General features: G+C 37.7%; 1 pseudogene; it reads right to left on the bottom strand.

Annotated features, from left to right (window-relative positions):
- Window positions 1-389: 389 nt before the first annotated feature.
- LOC145505260 (BRISC complex subunit Abraxas 2-like) lies at window positions 390-23,603 on the bottom strand (annotated as a pseudogene).
- Between the last annotated feature and the right edge of the window lie 2,751 nt (window positions 23,604-26,354).

Raw genomic sequence — 26,354 nt, 5'->3', positions numbered from 1 at the left:
TTGCCTAAAGTTAACCAGATACCCTTGAATCACATCAGAATTAGACAATTTGATTCATGTTTGCACCTTGACATCTGCATACTGGGATGAAAGGCGAGGACCCACATACGTGAAGTTCCAACAAGTTCTGAGCATAAGGACTCTCCTTGGGAGAGTTCAGGGGTCTGAGAAAGCAATTCTCCCCCAGGATATGTTTTAAAATACTGTCTGAATAAGTAATTAAAAAAAAAAAAAAACAGTGCTGAGTGAAGAGTTCATCTTCTTTAGTTGAATCTGGGAGATCTAAGTGTTCCTGGAGCCCCCATGGGTACATGTCAGTAGTGGCAAATTCCTAGAATGTGAATATTCCCTTATGTGTGTGTGGGAGCCAATGGGAGTTAATCAAAGTTTCATCCTGCTCCACTTCCAGGATACTTCAGTCTGGCATTAGTGAAAGCATAATTGGCAGGGCCCATGGCTTGAGATCAAGGCATAAATACACTTTCCCTGTGAGAAGGGTTGGATGTGGTTTTTTGACTGAATGGGTGAAAATCAAAGTAAGAAGGAGGAGGATCACAAGCCTCTGTGTCTGCTAGTATACATCTGCCTTCAGCTACAAATTCTGGGCATCTGAGGAGCAAACCTGGTTTCCAAACTTTCAGACAGCATCTCTCTCCTTAGCATCACCTGCTGCAATCGTCTTTCTTGTTCTTTTCTTTGTATTTCATCTGAGTGATTAGTTTTCTTAATTTGTTCACTTCTGCCTGACAAGATTCAACAACTCACTCACTCTTTTCCACATCTGCACACACTGCCTGTGTGAAGGAAGATATAAACCTATGAATAACCCTGATGTCTTTCATTACTCTATCATTGTTAAAAAAGTCAAAGTTAGTGCCATGTTCTTTAGCAACTGGCATGACTTAATATTTGTCACTGAAGGCACTTTGTACTCATGCTGGCTAACATTGCCTAGATTGGGAATAGCAAAGGATTTCCTTTGATTATATTTTTCATTTAGTCTGTACAGAAACTGTTCTAAAGCATAAGGGGAATTGATGGCTGTGGATATGAAACTGAAGAGAATGAAAAGAAGCTTGGGCTTGGGGAGAAAGCTGGGGAGCTGCTTGTGGAAAAACTCCTCTCTGAGTGTTTCTGCTGCATGTTTTGCCAGAATTTGTACTTATCAGTAAATTTCTTTGTCTCATATTTAAGGATATCATGCAAACTGTCTCCATTAACTTTGCTCTTGCCTAGTGATAAAAGCTAAAAAGTTTTGAAGAAGGCTAATGGTTTCAATTACTTGCAAAAATTCTATGTTGTTCATCTGCAAGTTACCAGTGCTAAAGCTTTCATCTTGTCTTACCTGTTCCAGCAAAAATCCTTCCTTGAATCAGTTCAGTTCAGTCCCTCACTTGTCTCCAACTCTTTGCGACCCCATGGACTGCACCACGCCAGGCTTCCCTGACCATCACCAACTCCTAGAGCTTGCTGAAACTCATGTCCATCGAGTTTGTGATGCCATCCAACCATCTCATCCTTTGTTGTCCCCTTCTCCTTCCACCTTCAGTCTTTCCCAGCATCAGGGTCTTTTCCAATGAGTCAGTTCTTTGCATCAGGTGGCCAAAGTATTGCAGTTTCAGCTCCAGCTTCAGTCCATCCAATGAATAATCAGGGCTGATTTCATTTAGGATTGACAGGTTGGATCTCCTTGCAGTCCAAGGGACTTTCGAGAGTCTTCTCCAACACCACAGTTCAAAAGCATCAATTTTTCAGCGCTCAGCTTTCTTTATAGTCCAACTCTCACATCCATACATGACTACATGAACCTCTATTGGCAAAGTAATATCTCAGCTTTTTAATGTGTTGTCTAGGTTGGTCATAGCTTTCCTTCCAAGGAGCAAGTATCTTTTAATTTCATGGCTGCAATCACCATCTGCAGTGATTTTGGAGCCCCCAAAAATGAAGTCTGTCACTATTTCCATTGTTTTCCCATCTGTTTGCCATGAAGTGATGGGACAGGGTGCCATGATCTTAGTTTATGAATACTCAGTTTTAAGCCAACTTTTTCACTCTCCTCTTTCACTTTCATCAAGAGGCTCCTTAGTTCTTCACTTTCTGCCATAAAGGTGGTGTCATCTGCATATCTGAGGTTATTGATATTTTTCCCGGCAATCTTGATTCCAGCTTGTGCTTCATCCAGCCTGGCATTTTGCATGATGTACTACTCTGCATATAAGTTAAATAAGCAGTGTGACAACATACAGCCGTGATGTACTCCTTTCCCAATTTGGAATCAGTCTGTTGTTCCATGTCCTCAGTTCTAACTGTTGCTTCTTGACCTGTATACAGATTTATCAGGAGGCAGGTAAGGTGGTATGGTGTTCCCATCTCTTGGAGAATTTTCCACAGTTTGTTGTGATCCACACAATCAAAGGCTTTGACGTAGGCAATAAAGCAGAAATAGATGCTTTTCTGGAACTCTCCTGCTTTTTTGATGATCCAATGGATGTTGGCAATTTGATCTCTGGTTCCTCTGACTTTTCTAAATCCAGCTTGAACATTTGGAATTTTAAATTCACGTACTGTTGAAGCCTGCCTTGGAGAATTCTGAGCATTACTTTGCTAGCATGTGCGATAAGTGCAATTGTGCAGCTGTTTGAACATTCTTTGGCATTGCCTTTCTTTGGGATTGGAATGAAAACTGACCTTTTCCAGTCCTGTGGCCACTGCTGAGTTTTCCAAATTTGCTAACATATTAAGTGCAGCACTTTCACAGCATCATCTTTTAGGATTTGAAATAGCTCAACTGGAATTCCATTACCTCCATTAGCTTTGTTCCTACTGATGCTTCCTAAGACCCACTTGACTTCACATTCCAGGATGTCTGGCTATAGGTGAGTGATCTTTACCTTCTTTGAATGGTCCATTTCAAGAAATAGTGACTTTTCTTTAATGGTTCCTTACAAATAGCAGTCGCCAAGTATAATCCTACTTAGGCCGGCATGTCCATGATGGAGATCAATCTGGCCCTGGAAAGAAAGGACAACGGGAAGCAAATGAGAGTCTGCCTAACCTAGGCTGGTGCTTGGGGCCCCAGATTATGACGATAGCAGACCTCAGAGAAGGCACTGACCTAGGGACCTCAGCGTGGGGCTTGGAGCACTCCCCATGGGTGTTTATATGTAGAGTTCAGAAAAAAATCTATTTTATATTTTCAGTATATATCATCAACTCAATTTAAGATCCTTCAGATTTTTATAGAGGTTTCAAACCATTCAAATTTATTATTCTAATTGTTATTTAGATGTCATCTTCTATAATCTTATTTTATGCTCTTATTTTACTGTTTTCTTCTTAATTACCTAATTACTTATTTTGTAATGTATTACAAGTTTTGAAATACTAGGGTATTCTTTTTTCCATGCTGCCTTCAAAAAAAGAAGAGTTGAACATTTTTGTAGCTTATAGCTTCTCCCTTACCTTCTGACTCTTCCCATATATCTGTATTTTATCTTGAAGTTAGAGTCCATTAATTGTCATTTGTTTTTCTTTTGTATCTTACTCTGATCCAGCAGTTATAGAAGTTAAGATTTCAGTACTAGTTCTCCTTTCATTTTGATGTTCTGTATTCTAATTTATTTTTATTAGTCTTTCTCCTATCTTAACGATGTGGTTTAACTAAACCTAATTGTTTCTTCTCAAAAACAATAGCTACATTTACTGGATATTCCATTATTGGTACAAAATAGTACCTATAACTTTGAAAAATCAATTATTTAACTCTTCATGTTCATCAGTGATTCCATGAGTCTTTTTGAATTTCTGGAGACATATTTAGGTATACCCTATACAGTATGTTTTTATATATAAGACTAAAGGACAATCAATTTACATAAAACAGGAATTTGTTCTAAGTGAACAAAATGCTAAAAAAAATGTAAAAATAAACAAGACAACAATGTCTTTTTTCTTTTTACATTTTTTTAACGTTTTGTGGAATTCTACATTTAAGATTGTAGATTACATCTCCCAGTGTTTTATTCAGGAGAGGATATTTAAATAAATTGTGCTATCCATATTTGTTTGTTATGTTATTTCATTGTGTTTAGCATTGAAAATTAAAGTTAAAATTGTTAATGTATTTCAGTAGTAGCTTATATTCTTACATTCTACTTTGAACATACTAGGTCTTTTTTTAATTTCTCTTAGCTCCCAATATTGAAAATTTATTTCTTCTAGTTCTAGGTTTTTTATTTTATTTATTACATCTTTGCTTATTTACTCATCCTTCTTTGTTCTGTGTTTTTCTCTGGGGACTTCTCTTACTTACACAGTATATTTTTATTATCCATTTCCTAGTGGAATAAAATTGCTCCAATCTGTTTTCTATTTCGCTTACTTGATTTTCTTCAAGGCTAATTCTATGACACTACGTTAAACGTTTTCATTGCTGATTTTATTTTTTATACAGAAATTATTTCCATCTTTCTGGGATCATTGTTAAGATCCAGCTTCAGTTTACTAGCCATTGATATGAGTTGTTTTTATAAAACTTTCTAGGAATCCATATGAAAGTCCCTCTTTAAGAATTCATATTACCTTTAAATTTTGTGATTTTTCTTTTTCTTTGATGTTATAGAATATTTTGTTTGCTTATTTGTTTTAAAGTGAGAACTGAATTTTAAAAATTAATACTCTCTATTAATTAGCATGCTTACTTCTGGGATACAGAACTTGAAACAGACATAAAAGTCCCAATGTTTGTAACTGGAAAGTGGACCAGCTTAAGAAGTTCCCTTTACTTGCCTTCAAAACTCAAATATTTTCAGAAACACATTTCTCTTAAAAAAAAAAAAATACAACACAACTCTCAATTTCATGTTGGCAATTTAACATCCCAAGGGAAGGATAAATGAATGAACAAAAATGTACTTATTAAATGGTTACTGAAAGCCATATGTTAGAATATAGATAGCAGCACTCTTTCTAATAGCTCAAGCTAGTAAACCAAACAAGTAGCAAAAGCAAATTTTCAAGAACAGCAGAATGAATAGATAAATTGTAGTATATCCACAAAATGTGATATTAAACAACAGCACTAATGAATAAACTACTAACAATGCCAGTACTCACACACATAACATTGAGTGAAAGAATCCAGCCACAAAACTAAAACTCATCTATGGTGAAGAGAAGTGGGCTAGCGTTACCTTCGGTGAGGGCACTTGTGACTGGCAGGGAGCAAAAGGCCCCACTTGGGAACTGGGAAGCTTTTCTTTATCGCTCTGGAAAGGTGTTATATGAACACGTTCACTACGTGAAAATTTATTGAGAAATGTGATTTATGAAACTGCATATGTGATTTATGCAGTTCTTTACATGCTTGTTATACTCAATAGCTTATCTTAAAAATGTGTGGAATGTAGGGGTAACCACATTGCATCTGTATGTGCCATACATCAGTAATTAATCACCTGCATTATCTGTAACAGATACATTGTCTAACGATAGCAGGTATCATATGCCATTAAACAAGAATAAGTGTTATGCCATAAATGAAGGAAGAGAGGCTGAAATAATTTTGATGAGAAAACAGAAATGGCTTCATACAGGAATTGTCAATGTAGAGGATTGATTAGATACATAGAGAGACAAAATGAAAGGAAATCAGTTAAGGAACTACCATAAAACTACAAGGATCGTATCTTAAGAGTTAAGGGTATTGTGCCTTGAGCAGTTAGGTGATTTCTAAATATTTGTTAAATGTGAACAACATTAGACTGAATGCTATCTTTGAAAATAAACTGAATTACCATATGGAGGAAAGAAAGCACAAGCTTTTCTCATTATTTATATGAATTAACTTTTGGAAAAATTCTGGCCATAAGCATGGGTTTTTGAAATTTTGATTCTCATTAAAAGAAAGCACATTGAACAAAATTTTGTTTACATGGTTTTTAGTGTGTTGGAAATATGGAAACTAATAAACATCAAAAAAGTGACAAAGTAATTGCAAATTACACATTATGAAGATTTCCAACTCAGTGAACTCATTGATTTATCTTTGCACTTGTTCTTTTTCTTTATTTAAAAAGTGTAAAACAATATACTAGAAATACAGAAGTAAGAAAATATAAGAAGAAAAAATTGCATATACCCAAGCAGAGACATTACTTTGTCAACAAAGGTCCATCTAGTCAAGGCTATGGTTTTTCAAGTGGTCATGTATGGATGTGAGAGTTGGACTGTGAAGAAAGCTGAGTGCCGAAGAATGGATGCTTTTGAACTGTGGTGTTGGAGAAGACTCTTGAGAGTCCCTTGGACTGCAAGGAGAGCCAACCAGTCCATCCTAAAGGAGATCAGTCCTGAGTGTTCATTGGAAGGACTGATGTTGAAGCTGAAACTCCAATACTTTGGCCACCTGATGTGAAGAGCTGACTCATTTGAAAAGACCCTGATACTGGGAAAGATTGAAGGCAGGAGGAGAAGGGGATGACAGGGGATGAGATGGCTGTATGGCATCACCGACTCAATGGACATGAGTTTGGGTAAACTCCAGGAGTTGGGATGGACAAGGAGGCCTGGCATGCTGCGGTTCATGGGGTCACAAAAAGTCGGACACGACTGAGCGACTGAACTGAAGGTGACTTCCCTACCATGGATTAAATGTATCCACTCATCCACTGAGACAGTATTTGTTGTAGAGGGTCTCATTTCACTTTCAGCAACATTATTCAAAGAACAAACAGAAAACCTCAGCAAGTCCACTAAATGTGGGCTTCATCAATCAGCTGGCAAACACAGCCAAGTCTAAAACAAGTCAATGATTATTTCTTTTGGGTCAGAAAGCAGAAAATCAAATATGTAGCAGCTCTGGATTTCTTCAAGAATGGCAAATTGTCTGAGGTCAACAAAACTTTCTGCAAATGTTGCTTCTCCCTGCAAAAGATCTTATCAGTATCACAACTGTAGACAACTCTGTCATTTTAAATGAATTTGGAAAATGATGTCACTTACAACACTGAACTGTGAAATATAAATGAGAAAGGAAGCAGATGTAGACTCAAAAGAAGAAAAATAACTTAAAAAAAAAACAACCTCCAAATTTATTCTTAGTTCATGTACAGGTGATGGTGACAAATAAGAAACCATAGAAGAGAAATAGAGAAGGAGACCAGTGAGGGGGAGACTGAATGAAGAGAGACAGGAACAGCATCAGAAAGCCATGCCACCTCCTCTCCCACCCCATTCCCACTCTTGCTTCATACTTTCCTGGCTTGGCACTTTATACAAATATGTAACTGCTTGGAGAACTCCTTGAAGAGGAATTGTGGGGGGGAAACCTCTATTCATTTGCCCACGGTGGACAACCTGGTTAAATAAGCTTGCTTTACTGCAATCTTCAATTGACAGTAAATAAAATCAAATGAGGAGTATATGGGAAAAAAAGATGTATAAATGTGGGAAGGAAAGATCAGTACATGCATATTTAGTAAAAGAAATGTCTAAAGCCTCATCATATGTGCAGACTACAACAAAACCGATCATTTCTAGATATTTTAAGTCAAGATAGTACCAGATCACTGGCATTCCATAAACCAGAACAGAACTCTGACCTGGTGGCATCAATCATCTAACTAGGTCATGTGGAGCAGCTTAAAGCCCACACTTCAGTTTGTAGCTCATAGTATAATTCTCACTGTAGCCTTTCTGCCCATACAAAGCAAAGATTTTAGAGCAGAAAACCTTCATGTCAATACAGTATTTTTTTTTTTTTTGGATTGGCTCATTCTTAGGCTCCTGTACTGAGCTAGATTAATAAAAAGGCCTCATGAGCAGAACTGAGAGAGAAATACTCAGATTTTTGTGTTTTTTGCTTTGTTTTGTTTTGGGTTGGGGAATCTATCTTGTCTCAACTCCTAGTATCCAGTAAAGGCAAAGGGGGCAAGTCCTCAGGATAAAGGGTATGGGAGGCAATGCCTTGTTTATGCACTTACTCTGTGACCTTAGGCAAGTCATTCCCCCTCCTCGCAACTTCAGTGCACCCTTGTAGAGTGTGGTTGGTAATAATACCTCTTCCTGGGATTGTTTCAAAAATGTAATTAGATAATGCCTACGAAAGCACTTTGAGAACTCTAAAGTGCTCTGCAAATATAAAGGATAAAAGATTGGAAAGCGGCCTCTGGGTGGCTCCTTCTCAAATATGCCCAGATATTAACATTTTAGTGGTGAAAAAGGAGTGCTAATATTTCTCATTGGCACTTTTGTACTGCAGAAGTAAGTAATCTAAGTAGAACGAATATATTTTTCCTTGAGACTCAATAAGGCTATTTTCATTTTAATTGGGAATTTGTGACACATAAACATTTTTATTTTCCCTGAATTGACGCTGTTGGAAAAAAAAAAAAATTTCAAACGTTGCTCACCACTTGTCTAACGGAAAAATCCAAAAGTCAAAGGAACCCTGTCCTTATCTTGCCATCAAAACCTTGAGTGTGACCTTGGACAAGTTACTATTCTTCACATCAATCAGTTCTGTGCAACAAATATTTATACAGCCCCAAATGTATGCCAAGTACTGGGCTAAGCTTGGCCTGAAGAACAAAGAAAAGAGCAGAAGACATTGTCCTTTACATCTAAGAAGTTTACAATTTAATAAATTTTTTCATCCTCCAAACAGAAGGGGTCTCTCAGGTGTGTTATGAGGGAAAAAGGATTGCATGAGAGAGGGATTGGCACAATTGGAAAGTGATACATATGCAAAGTGGTATTATCACTAGACATGAAACCATCAGTGGCATGAAAATGGTTAAAGAATACTTAAAGATAAGGGATTAATGTTTATAGAGCTTCTGCTCCATATAAAGAGATCTACATATATTATTTCATCCATACAACAAACTGGTTAGATAAACAGTAATGACTGCTTTTGACTATGGAAAAATTGAGACTCATTGGTTAAAATGACTTAGCTAATGATTTAGAGCTACTATGCAAAACAAGGTCAGTCTCATGCAAAAACTTACAAAAACAGTTGATGCAGATTGTGCATTGCTTCAGAAATCCACACACATTTTCACTGGAAAAGGAGTTGCCCAAACTTAACAAGCAGCAATAATCAGCTGTAGAAATGGCTAAGAACATATTTTTTTCAACTTATTTTTTTTAATGTATTTGAAGAAAAGGAACAAACGAACTGTAAGTTAATTTCACTAACTTAATATATCAACGTAAAGGAATCCAAAAATGGTATCACTGTTTTCTTAACTCCCTAGACACAAGTCATGCCTAGAATAATTTTTGTCTAAAAGCAAAACTAATGTTGTTTTCTGAATCCTTAAGTAGCTAGAATGGATGGCAAGACTGCACATTTCAGCACTCATAAGGTTAAAAGAATCATTTAGAGAGGACTTCGTGAAATAATTTCTGTAATGCTTTCTATGTGGATTAGCATACCAAGCAAAATACAAAATGTAGCTTAATGCCTAGATATATTAAAATCAAAAGCTTAACGTCTAATATCCTCTCTCCAATCAGTTATGGATTTACAAAACATTTTACTATGGTTGTTATTTTTCCTGGCTAAAACTCACAACTAAATCCACTAGCCTGAAAGATTGCTGAATTACATTGGTATGATTTCAAAATTTATCTTCAACCTATATAGCAGAATGAGATAAACTCTGGGGGTATGTAAAAGCTTGAAACTGCTTAGAAACAGCTAAGAGGGGTACATGTAAATCAAGCAGTCTGGAATTATAAATATGTAATGACTATTTAGGAAAAAAAAAACTTCAATGATTGACTCCCTTGCTGACCTAAATGGCTGTGAATTAACATGGTTCCCTCACAGCAGGAAGAGAGCTACTAATATTTATCTAGCATCTACTAAATATGCTAGACCCTGTGGTACATGCTTTTTATACATTATTTCACTTACCTCCCATAAAAACCCTATGAAGCAAGTAATGCTGTCTTTATGTTCAGGCCAGATGATGGAAAACCCTGATGATAGGAATGGGATTTAAAATTCAAATAATGATCCAAAACAGAGAACTAATAAATAGCCGAGTCAAGATTCATCACTTAGTCTGTCTAGTCGCTTCAATATCCTGCATCCCTTTTCATATTAGCTGCCTTAGAAGCTTCCATCTCTTCTCTGTTTGCCATGTGCAAACACAAAATCCTTGAAAGGCAATGAAAAGAATTCCCATTATAGGTTCATTCATTCAGTTCAGTTCAGTTCAGTTCAGTCGCTAGTCATGTCCGACTCTTTGCGACCCCATGAACCGCAGCACGCCAGGCGTCCCTGTCCATCACCATCTTAACAAATAATTACTAAGTACCTGCTCTTTGTCGAGCCTAGTGATGGGCAACACAGTGGTGAAGAAAACACATATGGGTTTTGTTCATATGGGGTTTTGTTGTTTAGTCACTAAGTCGTGTCCTACTCTTGTGACCCCATGGACTGTAGCCTGCCAGGCTCCTCTGTCCCTGGAATTCTCTAGGCAAGAATACTTGAGTGGGTTGCCATTCTCTTCTCCAGGTGATCTTCCCGACCCAAGTGTTGAACCTGTGTCTCTTGAATTGGCAGGCAGATTCTTTACTACTGAACTATCAGGGAAGCCCTCACACGAGGTTTACAGTGTGAATTGTTTTACATTTTGAACTCAAGGAATCTCAAAATAACTCAGAATTGAAAATAAACTAGACTCCACTTTGTGAACTGGATGTAGCTAGTCTGTCACTCACTGTCTGGTGACTCAGGCTAAACATTAAGCACATTGAGTGCTGTTGTGTCATCTATAAAATAGAGATAATAAAAACTGTAGTATTTACCTCAAGGTGGTATTTTGAGGAATATATAACACAATGCATATGAAATCACCATCAACAAAGATAAACAGATGCATGTACCCATACAAGGATTATCGTTCATCTTATTAAGGAAAAGATACACTTTTAGCTTATGAAAAAGTAATTATGTGACATGATGGCAACAGTTTCTACCAGACTGCATAGTTTTTCAGCTCCTGCTCATGTAGACATATAGATGATAAATTGGAAAATGAACTGCAGAAAAAATTGATTTTTTTATTATTCTAATTATTTGATATACAGTGGCAAGGCAATTTGGAACCTCATAGAACATAACTTTGGAATTTTTATCTTGTGGATTTAGATTTAACTGATCAACCCAAATGCTTTACCAACACTGGGTGGTGAGAGTGTACCAGGTTAACAGAAACATTTAACACAAAGAGATGCTCATTGTCCAGTGTGCCAGGCACTGTGATGGGCACAAGAGATGGGTCATATTCTCAGGGAACCTGTGGTCTACTGAGGGAGACAGAAAATAGCCAAATGCTATTCATCATTGCTGAATGTAAAACGAGGAAGGTTTAAGGCATTACGAAAACACAGTCTGAAGTCATTTAAATCCATTCTGTTGTTGTTGTTGTTACTTAGCCACTCAGTTATGTCCAACTCCTCATGACCCTATGGACTGTAGCCTGCCAGGTTCCTCTGTCCATTGGATTTCTCAAGCAATAATACTAGAGTGGGCTGCCATTTCCTTTTCCAGTGGATCTTCCCAACTCAAGGATTGAACGTGTGCTCCTGCATTGGCAGGTGAATTCTTTACCACTGAGCCACCTGGGAAGCCCTAAGAAAGAGGTACCCTGGGCATAAAGACTTCTGAGGATGTGTTGAGGAATGTGAAATTTCTCCTCACAGTAAATATTAGGAGACTTTTATTCTGAGCTGAATTTTGACTTGAGGACAGGCAATAAGATCACAATCACATTTGCTCTTATGAGCTATCCCACCGGTATCTGGGTGAAGAATGAATTTGTAAAGTTAAGCCAGGAGGCTGATTAGGAGAATGCTGAAATCTCTCAGCTGGAATTTCTGCTGAGTTACCATGACCCAAGACTGATAATAAGTGACTACCATAAAAGTAAATCATAAGCATAGTGAATTATTTGCGAGAGAAACGAAATGCTAATTGCAATGCAGGAGACTCAGGAGATGTGGGAAGATCACCTGGAGGAGAAGGACATAGGTTCACAAAACAGCAAAAGTATAGTGAATCATTTGCCAAAGAAATGAAATACTAATTGAAAAGCCAGAAGTGTACTGAGTAAGGTGAGGAAGATCATAGAGGTGATTAAAGTGACTTCCTTTGGTTTAGATTGATTGGACTTCCAGGATTGACTGGAACAATCTTCCTTGCTCTCACCCCTCCAGGCCTCCCAATTATCCTTTTTGTTAGGGGGAGAAGTGTGATTGCTGCCCTTTCAGTAAGTGAAATGCAGGCCCCATCTGTGGGATGCTGAGGCCAGGCTGATACAGCATTTACTTAGTAGGGGGCGAGGGTCTTCTCTGGCTGAAAATTCATCTGTGGCTTTCACCCCTCTTTTGGTCATCACATTCATAGCACTCAGACTATTTCTTCTCTACACACATCACTGTTGTAGAGCAAGGTATTTTTTTGTCTCCCACAGGAGGATGGATTTATTCATTTCAGTGGTATCATTATATTGAACAGCTGGTCATTGTATCTCACTGTCTCCCTTCTCACACACTTCTGCTTTGTCAGCCACAGTCCCATGTCCAAAGGCTGTGAAAACCAAAGAAAACGTGTTGTAAGAGCAACTATGCTGAAGAACGAGACATACAGACCCTCTGCATATAAGTGAAAAATTCAACAATTAATTTATCTGTCCTTTTCCTAATGGACTCTTAAAAAAAAGTTTATGTTGATATAAAGCCTTGTATTTGAATGATCTATCTCATATTTTTATAGTTACAATAATTATTGACCTAACTTTATTTGTGACTTCAAAAGGAGTATATTATTAGATAGATCAGTTATGCAACCAGAACATGGAAATTAAATAAACTATTTAGAACTCACAGATAAATTTAATAACTGCTGATACATAACAGCAGGACACATGACTCCAGGATGAACTGTGAACTGCCACACCAGGTCTAACACTGGAAAAGGAAATGGCAACCCACTCCAGTGTTCTTGCCTAGAGAATCCCATGAACAGAGAAGCATGGCAGGCTACAGTTCGTGGGGTTGTATAGAGTTGGACACAGCTGGAATGGGTGAATTTAACACAGATGACCATTATATCTACTACTGTGGGCAAGAATCCCTTAGAAGAAATGGAGTAGCCATCATGGTCAACAAAAGAGTCCGAAAGGCAGTACTTGGATGCAATCTCAAAAATGATAGAATGATCTCTGTTCATTTCCAAGGCAAACCGTTCAATATCACAGTAATCCAAGTCTATGCCTCAACCAGTAATGCCAAAGAAGCTGAAGTTGAATGGTTCTATGAAGACCTACAAGACCTTCTAGAACTAACACCCAAAAAAGATGTCCTTTTCATTATAGGGGATTGGAATGCAAAAGTAGGATGTCAAGAAACACCTGGCGTAACAGGCAAATTTGGCCTTGGAGTACAGAATGAAGCAGGGCAAAGGCTAATAGAGTTTTGCCAAGAGAACGCACTGGTAATAGCAAACACCCTATTCCAACAACACAAGAGAAGACTCTACACATGGACATCACCAGATGGTCAACACCGAAATCAGATTGATTATATTCTTTGCAGCCAAAGATGGAGAAGCTCTATACAGTCAGCAAAAACAAGACCGGGAGCAGACTGTGGCTCAGTTCATGAACTGCTTATTGCCAAATTCAGACTTAAATTGAAGAAAGTAGGGAAAACCACTAGTCTATTCAGGTATGACCTAGATCAAATCCCTTATGAGTATACAGGAGAAGTGACAAATAGATTTAAGGGACTAGATCTGATAGACAGAGTGCCTGATGAACTATGGACAGAGGTTCGTGACATTGTGCAGGAAACAGGGACCAAGACCATCCCCATGGAAAAGAAATGAAAAAAGCAAAATGGCTGACTGCGGAGGCCTTACAGATAGCTGGGAAGAGAAGAGAAGCGAAAAGCAAAGGAGAAAAGGAAAGATATTCCCATCTGAATGCAGAGTTCCAAAGAATAGCAAGGAGAGATAAGAAAGCCTTCCTCAGCGATCAATGCAAAGAAATAGAGGAAAACAACAGATTGGGAAAGACTAGAGATCTCTTCAAGAAAATTAGAGATACCAAAGGAACATTTCATGTAAAGATAGGCTCGATAAAGGACAGAAATGTTATGGACCTAACAGAAGCAGAAGATATTGAGAAGAGGTGGCAAGAATACACAGAAGAACTGTACAAAAAAGATCTTCACGACCCAGATAATCAAGATAGTGTGATCACTCACCTAGAGCCAGACATCCTGGAATGTGAAGTCAAGTGGGCCTTAGAAAGCATCACTACGAACAAAGCTAGTGGAGGTGACGGAATTCCAGTTGAGCTATTTCAAATCCTGAAAGATGATGCTGTGAAAGTGCTGCACTTGATGTGCCAGCAAATTTGGAAAACTCAGCAGTGGCCACAGGACTGGAAAAGGTCAGTTTTCGTTCCAATCCCCAAAAAAGGCAATGCCAAAGAATGCTCAAACTACTGCACAATTGCACTCATCTCACATACTAGTAAAGTAATGCTCAAAATTCTCCAAGCCAGGCTTCAGCAATACGTGAAGCATGAACTTCCAGATGTTCAAGCTTGTTTTAGAAAAGGCAGAGGAAGCAGAGATCAAATTGCCAACATCTGCTGGATCATCGAAAAAGCAAGAGAGTTCCAGAAAAACATCTATTTCTGCTTCATTGACTATGCCAAAGCCTTTGACTGTGTAGATCACAATAAACTGTGGAAAATTCTTAAAGAGATGGGAATACCAGATCATCTGATCTGTCTCTTGAGAAGCCTGTATGCAGGTCAGGAAGCAACAGTTAGAACTGGACATGGAACAACAGACTGGTTCCAAATAGGAAAAGGAGTCCATCAAGGCTGTATACTGTCACCCTGCTTATTTAACTTATATGCAGAGTACATCATGAGAAACGCTGGGCTGGAAGAAACACAAGCTGGAATCAAGATTGCCAGGAGAAATATCAATAACCTCAGATATGCAGATGAAACCACCATTATGGCAGAAAGTGAAGAAGAACTAAAAAGCCTCTTGATGAAAGTGATGGAAGAGAGTGAAAAAGTTGGCTTAAAGCTCAACATTCAGAAAACTAAGATCATGGCATCTGGTCCCATCACTTCATGGGAAATAGATGGGGAAACAGTGGAAACAGTGTCAGACTTTATTTTTGGGGGCTCCAAAATCACTGCAGATGGTGATTGCAGCCATGAAATTAAAAGATGCTTACTCCTCGGAAGGAAGGTTATGGCCAACCTAGATAGCATATCTAAAAGCAGAGACATTACTTTGCCAACAAAAGTCCGTCTAGTCAAGGCTATGGATTTTCCAGTGGTCATGTATGGATGTGAGAGTTGGACGATGAAGAAAGCTGAGCACCGCAGAATTGATGCTTTTGAGCTGTGGTGTTGGAGAAGACTCTTGAGAGTCCCTTGGACTGCAAGGAGATCCAATCAATCCATCCTAAAGGAGATCAATCCTGAGTGTTCATTGGAAGCACTGAAGTTGAAGCTGAAACTCCAATACTTTGGCCACCTCATGCGAAGAGTTGACTCATTGGAAAAGACTCTGATGCTGGGTGGGATTGGGGGCAGGAGGAGAAGGGGGCGACAGAGGATGAGATGGTTGGATGGCATCACCGACTCTATGGACATGGGTTTGGGTAGACTCTGGGAGTTGGTAATGGACAGAGAGGCCTGGCATGCTGCAATTCATGGGGTTGCAAAGAGTCGGACACGACTGAGCGACTGAACTGAACTGAACTTACCAATCAATGATATGAAAACTCCAATAGACATGTAGGCAAAGGAAATGAATAAACAGGCAATTCATAATTGAAGAAACATCAGTGTTCAATCAATATATGGAAACATACATGCTCATGCACATGTACACACATACACACATACACATATATGGAATTACACATCAAACTGGCATAGATACAAATTTGTCCAAGTAAGAATGTTTCCCTTGTGATACAGCTTCTAAATATTTATCTCAGGGAAATAAGCAGAAATATACACCAAAATATGTATAAGGATATACATCAGAGCATTATTTACTTATAATAGAAAAAAAATTAAGAAAAAGGGTACGTGCAACTAAAATGTTCCCTTGTGTTTGCAATGAATGTCTTATATAACCACTGTGTAATGTTTTTGGCCAAATATGTGAACATGATTTGGTATAGAAAACAAACAAAATAAAAATCTATTAAAAGTGTTTTGAGAAGTAAATAAAAATCAAGTTATTCAGATTTTCCTAAGAATAAAGATTTGAAAAGTAATCAGAGCTATCTAAGCCATAGTGAACCCAATAAGAAGCTGCTTTAAAACCTTTTGAAAGAGTTCAAGGTACAAACACAGAACTATTCGGGAAAAATTAGCCAGGATAAAAGCTAAAACACAAATGTGAAGCAAGTGTATAAATTCATTTGGTTTAATGGAGACTGGAGCAAACATGGAATTTAGAAAGATACTATCATAAGCTGAGTAAGATTTAGTCGTCAGTTTTCATTTAATGATTCAGAATTAACCATGATTTTCACTTAACAAGTAAGATTTATGGTACTCTACAAGACTGAAAATATTAGTAATTAATACAAAAGGCTTGGTAAAGAAATATGATCACTCACTCAAAGACAATTCAATATTGGAAATGAAGCATGATTACTTTATATCTGGCAGAAATTTATAATACTAAATTGACAGTAACATTTAACTATAGGAAGAGAATTTAAATTTCACTCAGATTTCGCACTATGAGTAATGAATAATCAACTCGAGAATAATTGCAGTCATAAAACATCATTATTAATATACTTCACCTCCCAGGGCATCTCTGCATAATATTGACTATGAGAATCCTGAATCAAAAAATGGAGAAATGGTCATTCCTATTGGCATCTGAAAAGGTTTTAATAGTCAACACCAAAAATACACAAGATAATAAATGATCAGTCAATAAAGGACAAGAGATATTAACCAAAAATATGTTTCCCTTACTTCAGGATATTTACCTGGAAAGAATGGAGCTATATTTTTCAGAAAGATTAAACATGAAGGCACTTCCATGTACAAAAGCACTAATACTTTGATTACTACCATCTTTCTCTGAAGAGCATTTTATTTCCCCCATTATTCCTCTTCTTAAAATCCATTCTTTAGAAATGTTTCAATTCTGTCCAAAAAATTATTTCCAGTAACCTTGCCACTTTAATATTGTTCACATGCTACAATTTTATACGCAGTGTGTGAATCCCTGTATCCTGTGTTAAATTTACATTTTCAAGAGTAAATGAGTTCTGTGGAAGCAAGAGTTCTACTGTCCTATGGAAATAATATATTACTAAGAAGAAGAGAAATTCAATAGAAAATCTTTGTAATTCCTTGCTTCCCTTTTTGTTTAAGTAGTAGTCAAGAGAGGTCAAGCTCCCTACCCAGATCTCCCCTAAATCAAGTACTGTGTGAAGCTGCCTAGGAAAGTCCAGTGAATGGAAAAGATGGGTTATCCCCAAAGTCAAAGAATACGAACTTCTAATGTTTAGGATCTTCCAAAGAGACATCATAACCTTTTTTAATCAGGATTTAATTATAAACTGGAGAGTCCATGTGAGTCACCTAACAGGGATCACTTTGCTAAGAGACTCAAGAGGCTCTTCAATTAAAGTCTTACAGTAAAACTGAGCCTGGGTCCACTGTCATCATGGAATAAATACACTACCAAAATGCCAAAGGACTAAAATGAAGAATTGAGAATCCATAAACACATAAATATACATTTGTAAACCTCATTTAAGACACAGGGATGAAAAGAAGGAAGAGATGACTGTTTCAATGACTAAGAAAATTAATACATTTTTATTTGCTCTTTAGCCCCATCAGTTAAAGTGTTAGCACCCATGCTATGTGCTGCAATGTAGCCATTCATACTCAGCCTATAAAGACCTCAGAGCAAGACTGGGAGTTTGTCATGTTTTCTGCATATTCCAAAGGGTTAGGTACTGCTAGGAGATTGCACTAATAATAAAGCATGCTCTCATGAATTCACACTAATAACTACAAAACCAATACGAATTGCAGAATTGGAGAGATTAATGGGAATGCAGAGACATACAATAAGCAAATCAGCCCTACTTCATCAAGCAAATGTACTTTGCTGTACAATAACAAAGATAATTGAAGACTGGGCTGGAAGGGAGCCTAACAGTCTAATAAGTACTTGGCTGTGATTCACTTGCCAATCAGAAACTGAGACATGACAAGTTCTGAAACAGGCAATGCCTTATTTGAGCAGCAGTCTTATTGTTTATTATTTCAAATTTGACTTAGAGGGTTATATTAGAGATTAAAAAAAAAAAAAGATTTCGGAGGAGGGACCAATTGGTCAATGTGAATTTAACTTAAAGTTCTATCATATCTTAAATCCACTTTTTTTGGTCTCCCAGTAATCAAGATATTACTTTTTTATATATGTAAAAGAGGAATGCAAATCAAAGTAATCAAACTGCTGCAGTTTCCCACTCATGGAATAGGCTGCCAACATTTTAGAGTAATGGAATCTTACTAGTTGTATACCCTTGAGCTAGTTTTCTTTAAAGTTTAGTACACTCTGCTATAAAACAAATAATAGTGCCCACCCTGTAGGGTTGCTGTGAGGATTAATTAAGATGCACCATGGATTTATTTGGTTGGTAGCAAATAAAGATGGGATGTGTAGGACCAATGATAGCTCTCAGCATTTCTTTGCATAAATCTATATGAATGAATAATTTTATTTTTGGGTTGCAAGAGGAAGAAAGAGGATGATCAGAGGCAGAGGATACCAAGTTGAGAAAATAGAAAATGAAGTCAATTATCCAGCCACCTCAAGTTCTAAAAAAATAGGTGAGAGGCAGAAGACAAGGGGTTATTTTAACAAAGAGTGGTGTGCCACTAGTGGTAAAGAACATGCCTGCCAATGCAGGAGATGTAAGAAAAGCAGGTTCGATCCTTGGGTTGGGAAGATCCCCTCCAGGAGGGCATGAGAACCCATTCCAGTATTCTTGCCTGGAGAATCCCATGGACAAAGGAACCTGGGAGGCTACAGTCCATGGGATTGCAAAGAGTCAGACACGACTGAGTGACTAAACAACAACAACAACAAAAATGGCCTCTCCTCCCTGGAGCTGCATACCTGTGGTCCATAGAGTCACAAAGACTTGGACAAGGCTGAGTGACTTAGCACAACAGTGAAAAACTAGATGTGCAGTCAGCCACACATCAGGGCTTAGGGAACAGAGATTTAGGAAGAGCAAAACCCTTCCCATTTTTCTACCAAAGTGGCAGCATCAAGCCAGAGTGTAGAGCAGACAAGAAGTATCAGTAGTGCTGGCTATGCCTGACAGAGAGGCAAAAATTTCAATACCACTGACAGTAGTGGCCATGGTGAAATCTCTTTCAGAACATTTTTGGGTGATAAATACTCAAGAGAATTCTAACAGAAAAGAATATGAGTAGACTTTTTTTTTTTAATAAATTTATTTATTTTAGTTGGGGGCTAATTACTTTACAATATTGTAGTGGTTTTTGCCATACGTTGACATGAATCAGCCATGGATTTACATGTGTTCCCCATCCTGAACCCCCCTCCCACCTCCCTCCCCATCCCATCCCTCTGGGTCATTGCATTGCCCCAGCCCTGAGCATTTGTCTCATGCATCGAACCTGGAATGGTGTTCTGTTTCACATATGATAATATACATGTTTCAATGCTATTCTCCCAGAACATCCCACCCTCACCTTCTCCCTCAGAGTCCATAAGACTGTTCTATGCATCTGTGTCTCTTATTCTGTCTCGCATATAGGGTTATCGTTACCATCTTTCAAATTCCATATGTGTGCATTAGTATACTGTATTGGTGTTTTTCTTTCTGGCTTACTTCACTCTGTATAATGGGCTCCAGTTTCATCCATCTCAATAGAACTGATTCAAATGTATTCTTTTTAATGGCTGAGTAATGTTCCATTGTGTATATGTACCACAGCTTCCTTATCCATTCGTCTGCTGATGGACATCTAGGTTGCTTCTTAAGAAAAGTTTTAGAAATTCCAGAGCAATGGAAGAGCTTGGTAGAGAACTGAAAAGGGCCCACTAGAAGGAACTAGACAGACATTAAAATCTGGAGCTTAATGTATTTGATACCTGCAACTAATAGTACTTGGGTTGTTTGAGTTGCACGTTCTCCATTTTGTTGTGGTGGTGGTGGTTTTTGCTTTTTATTAATACCCTAGCGAAAGACAAACTCCTCGAGATAGGAGCACACCTCAAAGGTTTTGTATTGCTCAAATGTTTTATATTTCTCACATTACCCAGCACTGTGCTGGGGACAGGTTAGTTGTTTTACGTTCATATTGAGTTTCATAGTGCATAGGCCAGAGGAATGGATCAATAAGTAAATAAGTCTAGAGGATGCTTTAGAAAAAAATTGACAAACAAGACATAAATAAATCACCAAGAACAGATGGCATCCAACCAAATGTTTTTAAAGCAGTCAGAGGACACTGGAATTGCTGGCTGAAATGTTTAATCTTTCATTAGGATTGGACAGTGTACCAATCCATTGGCACATCGCCATCTCGGGTTTTGAAAAGACTTGGAAAGTGACCTTGGAACTGGTTTGCTGCTACAGAGTTGAAAATTAGTAAATTATGTGGTAAATATTAGTCATGAAATAAGCAGTTTTTAGTTGTTTTATAGAAAGGTAAAATAGGCCAAAAATGGAATTAAATTTAACTAAATGGTGTGTGTATTTTGACGAATAAGAGGACAAAGGGGGAACCAATGGGAATCATTTATTTCAACCTTTAGAAAGTCTTGGGACATTTCCAGACCAACAAATTCACTAGAAAATTAGGGAAAATGCTCACTCATGAAGAGAAACCTGACTTCAATAGAGGAAACAAAGGTAAGACTAAATTGTTTTTCTTTATCTGTATAAATGGTGACATTGAAGTATGTGAGGAATAGTGACAGGACAGATGTATACATATATATGTACATACATACATACATATATAATATCTTCAAAACTGATTTCAAAGAGGATGCAAACAACTTTAAAGAATGAGTGAGCTTTTGCCAAATAGAGAAGAGAGAGGACAGTTCAAGTGCAGGAGACAAGATGTTTCAAGGATACAGAGATTTAATGCTTGTATTGTATCAGGGAACAGCCTCAGCCAAATAAGCAAAGAATGGCAAGAGTGGAGTTTTGCCTGGACCAAATAAGCCCCCACTTAGAAACTGGCTCTGTCCTTTAGGCAACAGGGAAGGACAGTATTTCCAAGCACAGAATAGAGGTGATGCTATTCGACTTTCTTTAAGAAAATAATTTTGGAAATAGAATTTGAATGGAAGTCAGAAGAGATGAAGAGTTGACAGAGATTAGCAACAATTAAGGTAAAAGGGACAGGTTTTTTTTTTAATTTATTTATTTTTAATTGGAGGATAATTGTTTTACAATATTGTGTTGGTTTCTGCCATACATCAACATGAATCAGCCATAGGTAGACAAATGTCCCCTTCTTCTTGAACCTTCCTTTCACCTCTCACTCCATCCCACCCCTCTAGGTTGTCACAGAGCACCAATTTGAGCTCCCTGCATCATACAACAAATTCCCACTAGCTATCTATTTTACATATGGTAATGTATATGTTTCCATGCTACTCTCTATATTCTTCTTACTCTCTCCTTCCCTAAAGGACAGGTTTTTGGTGAGTTTTCAGGTGGTAAAAAGGAGAACTCAAAAATGAAGCTGATATGTTAGAACTTGAGAGATTGAGGCATGAGATAGATAAATCACATAGTCAGAGAGTAGGCAGAGCAAGCTATAATACATTTGGTACATACCACTTTAATTACAAGTAGAAATGTTCAATTGGCAGAAATATTGGTTAATTAAAAATAAGAATGTAGACATGTAGACTTGTATCAAGATAAGGATAATTGATATCTAAACAATGTCTAGTTTATACCGACTTTTTGGAACACTTCTTATAGACCACAGTATTGAAGATTTCTTTCCTAATCTATCACTCTCCCATGTTTAAGGTACGGTATGATCATCTCCCCACTGGACTATCTGAGTAACCCATTCACCATTCCCTCTGCTTCCAGTCTGTTTACCCTCAAAATCATTTGCATTCTGTAGTGTGTTCTCACATCTCTGATTCTTCAAGTCGAAGAAATGCTGTCTATCTCCTCGTCTAGGATATTAATGTGAAATATCAACTGTCTCTGGAAGGCTCTGGAAGCCCTGTAGCTTAGATATATGCTTCTCTTCATTTAACTCAGCATTTCCCAAATTTATGTGACTACAGAAATGCTGTATTATTTATTCTTACTTTTTGAAGTAAGGTTTTCCATACCCAAGAAACTAACTTTGGACTTCAATCTACTAAATACGGCAATTAAAATGCCACCTTATTCCTATCACTCTTGAATTGAAAGGAAATTTTTCTAGTTTCCTATGCTTTACTAATTCAAGGCCAAATGCACAAGTTTTCCATTCAACCCTCCAGAGTCTAACACAAATGTACCTTTAAAATCTAATCCTGATTCTTTATGAACCTTTCCCAGCCCTTCCCCTGGAAACATGGTATTTTTGAGAGACTCTATGTTACAGCTATTTATTCATATCAAAGTTTTTCCAACAAGATCATTTTAACTGAGTGTTTTGATGGGAGTTATTTTGAGATAAATAAGTGAAAATACCAACTTTCAACTATTTGATTCTGGAAAACATTTATTTTTTACCTTATCCTTCAGCCTCACTCCATCTCACCACTTTATGGTCAACTCAAGGTGGAGAATGGAATAATGCAGAGGCCAGGGTGGGTGTGGAAGGAAATGGGCTGAAGAATGAAATGACTTGTGAGAAACACCTAGCAGACAAACCACATATAGTCAGGAGTCACGTCACTATATCCCCCCCCCCCAGGAAAACCATAAATCAAAATAAACTGTTTACTTACTCTCTCCATAGTAACATATACCTTGTATGAACTATCTCTTAGCCTTTGATTTCTCACTTAAAAACTGCACTTCATATTGGAGATATAATAAATAGCCAGCCTAATAATGATACTTTTCCTATATATACAGGAAATTGTTTTTGGTAAGCTTCCTTGTTTGGCCTGTCAATGAAAACTATTGCCTGCCGTATAAGTAAACAATGATGCTGCAACCATCAAGCCATCACACTACAGCTGCCCAGTGAGGGATCTAGTGAGCCCTGAGGGACCACAGGATGGAGGCAGGATATTGTCTCTATCTAGCAGTCAGCTGCTTCAGTCACCCTCAGGGTATAACCTTAAGGAGACTCAAAACACAGGATACTGGCCCCAGATAGATGAGGTGCATATCAAAGGAATTATTTCAGTGAGCCCAGACTCTTGTATCTTCCAATACATAGAAAAGCACTACATTCACTAAGTTGAGATATCTGGTTTTCCTTAAGTGACAATAATCACTGTTCCAAGTACCTGGTTTTTGCTGCAAATCTCCCATACATCTTGGATCTCCCATTTGCCTCCTTGGAGCAGCCTCTCAAAAGTTATCTGAGGTGCTGTGTCCCAGGTTTAAGTCCTCAGTTTTGTCCCCCAAATAAAACATAACTCTCAACTTTTAGGTTGTGCATATTTTTCAGTCAACAGGCCAATGCTATTTCATTGAAAATATTTATTTGAGAAAGGTGATTTATGGGGAAATAGGAGAGAGAGTTGGGTCATAATATGATTACTTATCTCTGCATCAAATTGCACAGAAAATTCTCAGTGATATTTCTATCATTTCTCTTAATAATAATGGCCTTCATATATTGCATTTTGTTAAATATTTTTATAATAACAAAAATATCAGGTGTTAAACTCCTAAATTGCTTTCCTGGTATTGGTTGTTTTCTTGTTGTAAAAAAGTAATGCTCATTGAGAGTCAGAAATGGAGGTTAAAAAAGAAGTCAGGATCAGAGATATGTGTTGCAGCTTGACGAACTAATAAAAACAAACAACCTATGTAGCCCAAATGAGTCTGTGTTTTAAAACAGATTAGAGGCTCATCTTGGCCTTGTCACATCTAAAGAAACAAATCTAACTCCAGTAGCCTTGAAAAAAAATCATACAATTCTCTACAGAAGTACCTTGAAGAGGTGGTGAAGGAGGTGAGGAATATCACACAAAGCCCTCCAAACCCTAACCAGTACTGTTTACCCATATGATGCCCCCCAAATCCTCTTTGCCAGACAGCTGCTACTCCTTAAACCTCCTCTCTCTCTCAGATCACCAGCCCCCTTTCTCTGACTCCTTGCCCTCGGAATAAATGTTCTTGTTTTTTTACATAAATCAATCACACCTTTCCTGTCCTCCAGATCCTCTCTACTGGAAATAGAGATGTTGGCAATATGTCTTTAATGGGAGATAATTATCATTATCTGATCACCACAACAAAATGGAGAAAGGAAAAAGAGAAAATCCAGGGACTTCTCCTGCAGCTGTAAGAGAAGAAAAGCCTCTGAATATCTGTCATTTGATATAGTTGTCATTGTTCCATCTATTTTGCCAGAACCATTTTGATGCAAACACATCAAAACAACAAAAAAAAAACAACAACTAGAGCATCAAAATGGCCCTATCAAAATGTCCTGCTTTACATCCTGCTATCGTTAATGCATTTTGAACTCTAGCCAACTACCTTCAAATATTTATTCTGTTACATTTGAGCTTAAGTTCAATTATTGCCAGCTCTGCCAATCCACAGTCACTTCAAGCTACTTGCTATGCTCTTATTCATTCATTCCAAAGTTATCTACTGAAAGCTTGTGATTACAAGAGATCTGGGGAGGGAAGAGGTAACCAACAACAAGACAAAGTTTAGTCTAGCTTTTAGGATATTTTACTTTCTACCAAAATGGAGTGAGAAAATAAATGATAAACACATTCAAGTAAACAAACTAACAAGAAAATGTCAAATAGCATAAAGTCTTAAAATTTAAAATTACAATAGCTTTACATTATAGAAGTGAACAGGAAGCGGCTTTTGATGTGCGGTCTGTCTGAAATCAGAATGACAGAAAGGAACCAGTCATGAGAAGATCAGGAGAGTGTATCAGGGAAAGAGAAACTAGTGTGAATAAGTAGGAGTGAGTTGAAAGGAGGTAGGGAATAGAAAGGAGGCTCTAGAACAGCTGAAGATGTGGTCTGAGAAAAGCCCAGATTAGAACACAAATGACAGATCATGAAAGGCTTTTTAAGACAGAGTCTTGGCAGGTGGATTCTTAACAGCTAAGCCACTGGGGAAGCACCCCTCCCCTGACTCCGCCTTCCAATAAATGAGTAACTAACAACAAATAACAAGTAACTGGTTCACATGCATAGATTTAAGGATATTGTTTTGAATCCATACTCTAGAGCTCTCAACACCTATACATCACAGTCAGTTACAAAAAACAAAGTACAGCTGGGCCACAGGGTTTAAAACTCAAAAGCTAAACAGTATCTTGTATTTTTCATGTGGTCTAATGGCCTCAGTGAGGTAGCTACCCAGGTAGTTCAGTGGTAAAGAATCCACCTGCAATGCAGGAGACACAGGTTCAATCCCTGAGTCAGAAAGAACCCCTGGAAAAGGAAATGGCAGCCCAACTCCAGTATTCTTGCCTGGGAAATCCCATGGACCGAGGAGCCTGTTGAGCTACAGTCCATGGGGTTGCAAAGAGTCAAACATGACTTAGCGACTAAACAACAATAAATGGCCTCTCCTCCCTGTAGCTACATACCTATGGTATGTTCTTTCCCCTAGAGATCAGGTTCCTTTGGAAAGAAGGCTATTCGCCCAGTTAACCTGCCTCTCAAAATTTTTATTTCCTTTTGCATATCCCACAATGTAAAAGTTACCACTTGCCCATCAAAAAAGAGGCCTCTGGCCAATTTTTCTGCTTAATAACCCACTAAAACTCTGTCTGATTTAGAAATAGTTTTACATATGTGGATTTTTGCTGTTCCTCCTTTCTTTTTCCACACATCATGTTCTTGCTAACTTCAAAGCATGGAGGTCACTTTAAATTCTCTTTTAGGTTGAGGTTGCACCCATTCTTCACCAGTCACTGTTTATTTCTTTCTTTTTCTTTTTGCTTCTTTTCAGTATGGAAAATGCTGAAAACACATGTATTATGAAGCTCCTCCTTACACTTAAAACTGTGCTGAGTCCTGGATTAATCAAAAAGACAGCATCGCTGCCCTGTAGAAACTGTAAATATATGTGAGAATCAAAT

Source organism: Giraffa tippelskirchi, chromosome 5, assembly GCF_054371585.1.
Source record: "Giraffa tippelskirchi isolate mGirTip1 chromosome 5, T2T-mGirTip1v1.2.pri, whole genome shotgun sequence".
Taxonomy (NCBI): Eukaryota; Metazoa; Chordata; class Mammalia; order Artiodactyla; family Giraffidae; genus Giraffa; species Giraffa tippelskirchi.
Note: the sequence above shows the minus strand (reverse complement) of the source record. Positions and strands in the feature narration are given on the sequence as shown.